General features: G+C 25.6%; 1 long non-coding RNA gene across 1 annotated transcript; it reads left to right on the top strand.

Annotated features, from left to right (window-relative positions):
* Positions 1-2039: 2039 nt before the first annotated feature.
* LOC105364189 (uncharacterized) lies at positions 2040-6751 on the top strand. Its single transcript, XR_912944.1, has 2 exons — positions 2040-2091; positions 6670-6751. It is a non-coding gene; the product is annotated as an uncharacterized LOC105364189 (long non-coding RNA).
* The last annotated feature ends 209 nt before the right edge of the window (positions 6752-6960 follow it).

The following is a 6960-nucleotide window of genomic DNA, read 5'->3' on the forward strand; positions in this document are numbered from 1 at the left end:
TTATTGAAAAATTGGGGGAACAAAATGTTCAATGGCGAATCCTATATGTTTATTTTACATAAAAAATCTAATATTTAATTAATGCACTTTTCCTTCAGAAAATCATAACCGTCACATATCATAATCATGACATAATATAACGCTACATCCATAAGTCATTTTTAATTTGAATATTTTTCATTTGTTGATAATATACAAATAAATTATAAATATTATGTTAAAAATATTTATAATTTAACTAGATGTTTTAAATAATGTTTTATTTCGAATTGCTTTACGTAATTTGTTTCAATACGCTTCTATATATATATATATATATATATATATATATATATATTAACAATGATTAATAATATATTTACTTTGTGCTGCGCATGCGCGCGTCCATATATGTTCATTAGCTCAAACATATGTGCTCAAGAAACTTATGCATTTGTTATTATAAAGAGCATATTCAATCGATATAATTTGAACGTTCGTAAATAAGTATTGTGAGAATGTGACGGAGAGGTAAAGAGGATAATAAAGACCGTTTAATGTACGCTGAACAATAAATCCACGAAAATATAATGCTGAAAAGTCACGATTTACGAAATTAATTTATCTATAATCAATCCAAGATTTGTGCAAATATCTTATTTTTTAAATGAAACTCAACTTATTAAGATTTTATTACCTATAGACATTTTATTTTTTATATTAATGAGAAATACCTTATGTTATAATGATATTTATTGCACCGTTATTTATTCTCTCATATTTAATATTTTTTTAAATAAATTTTTCAGATATCGATAATATAAGTTTGTGATCAAGTCGAGTAACACATCGGATAATAGATTTTCTAAAATTTACGAATAAAAGTCAAAATATAATGTCCGATTTTCATAAAACTGGAAATAGTAAATTATAATGTTGAAGTTTAATCATATATAACGATGTAAAAAGTACTTCATCCTACTAGAGTAAATAGTATGTTCTATTGCGTATATGTTCAAATACGGATATCACGTATATGTGAGAAAAATATTTTATAAATGTTAATAGTTATCATATAACATTGTATTCAAGCAGAATATAGACGTATAAAGAAAATTGAAATTTACTTCTATTTTATAATTCGATTATATATATATATATATATAAATTTTTTTTTTTTTGCTAAAATATTACAAATTTCATACATCAATTTGCCCTATCGTTTTAAATTGTTAAATAATATTAAATTATACGATCAATGGTATTTACTTTTTTAGATTAAAAGTATATTTTCTCAGGAAATTGATTTTGATTATTTACTATGGCATTGGCTTTGAAATTCTCCACAATTAAATAACGAACGAAGATAATTAATATACCAATGTAATTTAGTTCTTAAATCCGACTTCTCAATAATATATTATATTATTTGTATTATTTACATTTAACCCAGCCTCTCAATAATTGTTGCATATGCTTTCCAGCCAAAAAGAATTAATAAAGATAGAATTACATTTATCTCTGCGATTAATTTCTTAATGGCTTCTTAAATTCTTAATCCAATTCCTGGTGAATTCCTGGTGAATTCCTGGCGGTTGCAAGTTCGTTAAGTTTGCTAACTTCATAATATCCCATCCATCTCTATTGAACTTGATCCCAGCGATACCTCGAATGCCACATAACTTCATAAACGTTCACAAACCGAAACATTGCTGATTCACAGTTTACAAAATAATTCACAGCGCACACAAAGCTTTCTGTGCTGAGTAAACAAATGAGCGGGACCAAGCTCGCAGCAATCTATCGAACTTGCACTGGCCCCATTCGGCTACGACCGGCGTCCCGTCATTCATACAACCAAGTCGGCGTCGCGACGCCGTGCGTTGGAAATAGCTAGCGAGCAACAGAGAGGGGATACCTTCCTTACGTGTCATTTGTGCGCCTTTGGTAATCCAAAATAAAGATAATCGCACAGACGTCCCTCCGCCTTTACACTCGCAAGTACAACTTCGATTGTCATTGCAAATAGCAGTTCATTTATTTAAAAAAAAAAAAAAAAAAAAAAAAAAAAACAACAACAAAATATTTATCCTCTTCAAGTAATGTAATGTCGTGAGTTATATTTTGACTATAATCTTTTTTTCTTCTTAATGATTATTATCTATTTTGAATTATACATTGAAAATTTTATCCGAGACTCGTTCTTAGCATCTCATCAATCTAACATGTCAAGGCATTGCCTTATTTAAAAATAAACTACTTTTTAAATTTAAGTATTTTAATTACTTTTAAAATCATAAACGGGAACCTCTAACCAGACCTTCGCACTATGTCACCTACGTCGCCCTAAGTCTAAAATGATATTTTAATAATGTCGAGTCGTTCCATGAAAAATAGTCAATGGGCAATTTTTTTAAATTTTAAAATACTTCAAATGCCTAATAAATTTTATTTATTATATTTTGTTAATATGTTTTTTTTTTTTTTTTGAAAATATGATGATTTGATAATATGAAAGAGATTCATGTCGTTAACACTGTTACTTACATTTAGGATATAAATATATGATAATTCATAACTGCATAAATTTACATAAAAAAAAAAGAAAGAAAAAAAAAAGACAAGTAATAACAATTGCTTCAAATAAGAAAACACATTTTAAAAAGTATCGATTCCTTATTGTGATACCGTAGCACGAATCATTTATATTCGAATATTCGATTAACAGCTAATGTCAAAGACTTAACTTACAATTTCAGTTTTTAAAATCTTGATAATTTATGCCCTGTACACGACATTGTTCTTACGAGAGCAAAACATATCTCAATAAATCCAATTACATCCAATAGAAATTTACGTCTATTTCATTATCGCCTTTCGATAATAAACATCAAAAATATCTTGTTTTCTTATTTTCAAAAATTAAATTTATCATTCGTAGTATTATAGCCTTATTTAAAATAATAAAATAATAATGTACGTATGTAATGTATATAATGAAAATCATCTGCCAAGCTTAAAAAATTCTGAGAGCACAAAATACACAAATTATGAAGCTAAATAAATTCTCTAAGACTCGAATTCTATTAATCATATTCCTTGACACCTTAAAACTTATAAATCCGATTAAAAGCATCAAATAAAGGACTTTTCAATAAAATGGATCGTAATAAATGCCAACTATAAAAATCATAAAATCGCATGAACCACGCACGACGATTGTCGCGCGCCATTTCACAAGCTCTCCACGTTCAAATCCATGTCGATTTTTTATAGTGCAATCAAAAACTCGCACACACTTATATTATCCGAGACTTTTCTATTTTAACGACACAAAGCAATAAAGCACACATGTAAAAGTAAAAGTTGCACGAAGCATCTGGCATTTGAGCTTTATCCAACTTATTCTACCTAATTTAAGCTTTTCCATTTATTTCCGCTGTTAACTATAATAAAAATTAAATGTAGATGTAAGTTCTATATCGTAAAATTAATGTTTATTATCTAATTTTGTAATGCTAATCGCATTATAATAATAGTTTAAACAACGAGGTAAATTTAAATTACAATTTTCGAAATTTAAATTACCATCGAATTGTGTAAAAAACTTACTGGTTTAGTAATTTAAATGTAATATTATATATTAATAATAGTTGAATTAAAAATATTCTTTTCCAATAAATAAATAAATTGTACGGAGATTGTTCGTATCCCTATTGTTACAATTCAGTCTACTCTTTTTTAGGCTCTTTTTTTTCTTTTTTTTCTTTTTACTATTGTAGCTTTTCACCGTCTCATTTGATTAATTGCTTTGTATGAAAATATTTGAATAAAAAGTATTTTAGTCATTGAATTAGCATTAAAAAATAATGATCCAATTTTTAATGATTGAAAATATTCAAACACGTTGGAGAAAATAAGTTGATTGCGCAAGTAAACATAAATCGATTGGAAAGTATAACTAATACTCGATTATATCTATTCGTATCTTGTTGATATTTAGTTATTTCAAAATGCACAATAACAGAAATATTCTATATTACTACATTTAATACGTTATTACATTTATATCCACCATTATATAAGTAATAAATTTATATTTAATAAATTAAAGTTATCGATAATATATTCATTTTAGAATAGTAAGATGAATATAACTTGTGAAACTTATTTCAGTAATATGGCTTCGTAAAAGATTTCATACAAATATTTTATGCTGACTAGCGGTCTAAATTATCGGAGTATAGTCAATATTAAAACTTAACTAAACGTTTTCATTAATTTGTGGGGGGAAAAAAAAATGTTGCTTATACTTAATTTTTATGATTGTATCAATTAAAAATCAAATTAATTTACGTTTACATATTCACCCAATAATTAATAGTATATAAATATTTCTAATATTTATATCTTATTATTACATATTATCATTGAAAGCTATTCTGCGCCTATGTTTTACTTATATAATATTTTTTAAATTGAATTAAAAAATATTGCACAATATTTTGATGGATATGATTGGTAAGGGGATTCGAGAATATAACATTTATGCAAGTACGAATTAATAGAAAATTTTCAACATAATATAAAACGACGAGAAATAAAAGTTATCTATACACATACGTATTTGCAATAACCAAACTCGCCTGTCCAAATTGTTAGATATCAAGCATTTTATCATCATATTATTCATAACAATAATAACGAAGATATAAATAAATTTTACACATTTAGATATAAGTAATTAACTTATACTACTGACGATTATTTAATTATTATTTTTTATCTAAGTATTAATTTTATAGAATAATTTTATATTCACATATGTATAAATAAAAATTTAACAATTTTTGTAGCAAGCAAATAAATAATTATTTTTATGGAGAATTTTTCATACTCGTATTAAATTACATAATTATTATTATTATAAAGTAATCTTTTTATGTTTTTATAATCTTTTTGTATTTAAAATAGCATTTATTCTATAGAGGAATATGATTAGATTCGCGTGCTAAATATATTTTCGTTAAAGCGCATTTACAATTCATTATTCCATATTCATACATATAATACACGAAATTTTATTAATCCTTTTTCAATCAGAGTATCAAGAATTAATTGATAATAATATGAAGGATGTTGATAAATTAGCTCGTCCGAATGAGAAAATTGCCATATTTCTCATAAATATCTTTCATTCTTATCTCGAATGCATCTAATCTAATGAATATTAAATAAATAAAAATCCTAATGCATTATATAATTAAAGAAACTATAAATATATAAAAATACAAATGTCAATAGAAATTTTAGAATGGATTTAATAAAGCGCACGTGATCTTTATTCATTTTATTAAGTATACTCAGGCACATACAAATGAAATTATACAAAATGCAATTCGGTCATGCATGAATGCAAATCAAGTTTGCTAAATCAACGACTTGCAGATAGATACAAGAGCACTATCAAGTAGTGAATTAAGACAGTGTTTGAAATGAATTGGATTCAAGAAGCCTCGAGACTGTACTTCCTTATTTCTCTTGTTAAAATATATTCGAATAAGAGTCGTTCTGTATTTGCGGTTCCAATCTATCAAAGTCCATCATAATCCGTTATATTAAATTTTTTTCATTTTTAACTCGTAGCTGTAAGCTTGTATTTATGTGGTCTATTATGTTTATCAAAATTATATTCATTATTACAGTTTTTGCTTAATATGAATTTTTTTTTTTTTTTTTTTTTTTTTTTTTTTTTTTCTTGTTTTTGTTTTTTCTTTTGTCAGTATCGATAATGATTTTCTATATATTTTGTACGAGTTTTTATCACTTTAGCTACTAATATTTTTATGAATTCAAACATTATTCAACGCATAGTTATTTGAGATCAATTTCCTTTTAATCGCAGCGTTATAAAAAAATTACACAGATATGTGAATTAAAATATGAATCATTAAAACAAAATTAAATGTTATATCTGTTGTATTTTTTGAAAATCAGTTTATAATTTTATATACGATCAGCGTAAGTATGATGTGTTAGTCTAGCGATTTTGTAGTTGAAAATGTTATAGGATTTGGCTTTACAATAAAACCTGTTTTTTTTTTTTTTTTTTTTTTTTTTTTTTTTTTTTTTTTTTTTTTATTCCTCATATTCATTAGAATTGACTTGCTTATTTCAAGAGTATACGATAAATTGTTAGTTAGTCGAAATCATAAATAAATCAGCATCGACACATGCGAATGAAAATCTTAATCCGAACTTATCAATTTTAATGTAATATTTTTTTATTAACTGGGTTTTTCGCCTCTTTAAAAATATGAAAAAATTGATACTTTAAATACAAACAATGAAAAATTGAAAAGCTCGTTAGATAATCTTAAACATTATACTTTATAGTATAAATAAAATTCGTTAATACAATTCTTTTTCACTAGGGATTTCTCATTATTGTATGTGAAGCTCATAAATAAAACTTAAATGGATAATCTTTCAAATTTATTATCATTACATTGGATAAAGAGTTGGATCTTCTTATTAACATTTACTAAAACGTTCTGATAGTTAATATTAATTAATCAAAATTGCTTCTAAAAAACTGCGTTTATGGTATATCGAATTTATTTAATTCTATAGCGGTGTTAAATGATTATAGTCTTTTGATGTATAAAACAGAAATTGCAATGTGTTTAGGCGGACAACTCGTCTCACTTCGAAGACTATAAATATATACGAACACGTGCTGGCGGGGAAAAAAAAAAAAAAAAAAAAAAGATGGATGAAGACGAGAAGACGGAAGAAACTTCGTGACAGAAGAAAGGGAGCGTAGAATGAAATTGACATGGATAGGCTAATATACAGAGAGAAGGGATAAAATGAAAGGATAAATATAGAAAACGACGGAGTAACGCGTATTCGTATATAGTGTGAATTATGCTCGAAAATGAAAAATTAAACTTTTGTTTTTCGTTGATGAAAAAAAAA

This window comes from Ceratosolen solmsi, unplaced genomic scaffold (genome assembly GCF_000503995.2).
Source record: "Ceratosolen solmsi marchali unplaced genomic scaffold, CerSol_1.0 scaffold43, whole genome shotgun sequence".
Taxonomy (NCBI): Eukaryota; Metazoa; Arthropoda; class Insecta; order Hymenoptera; family Agaonidae; genus Ceratosolen; species Ceratosolen solmsi.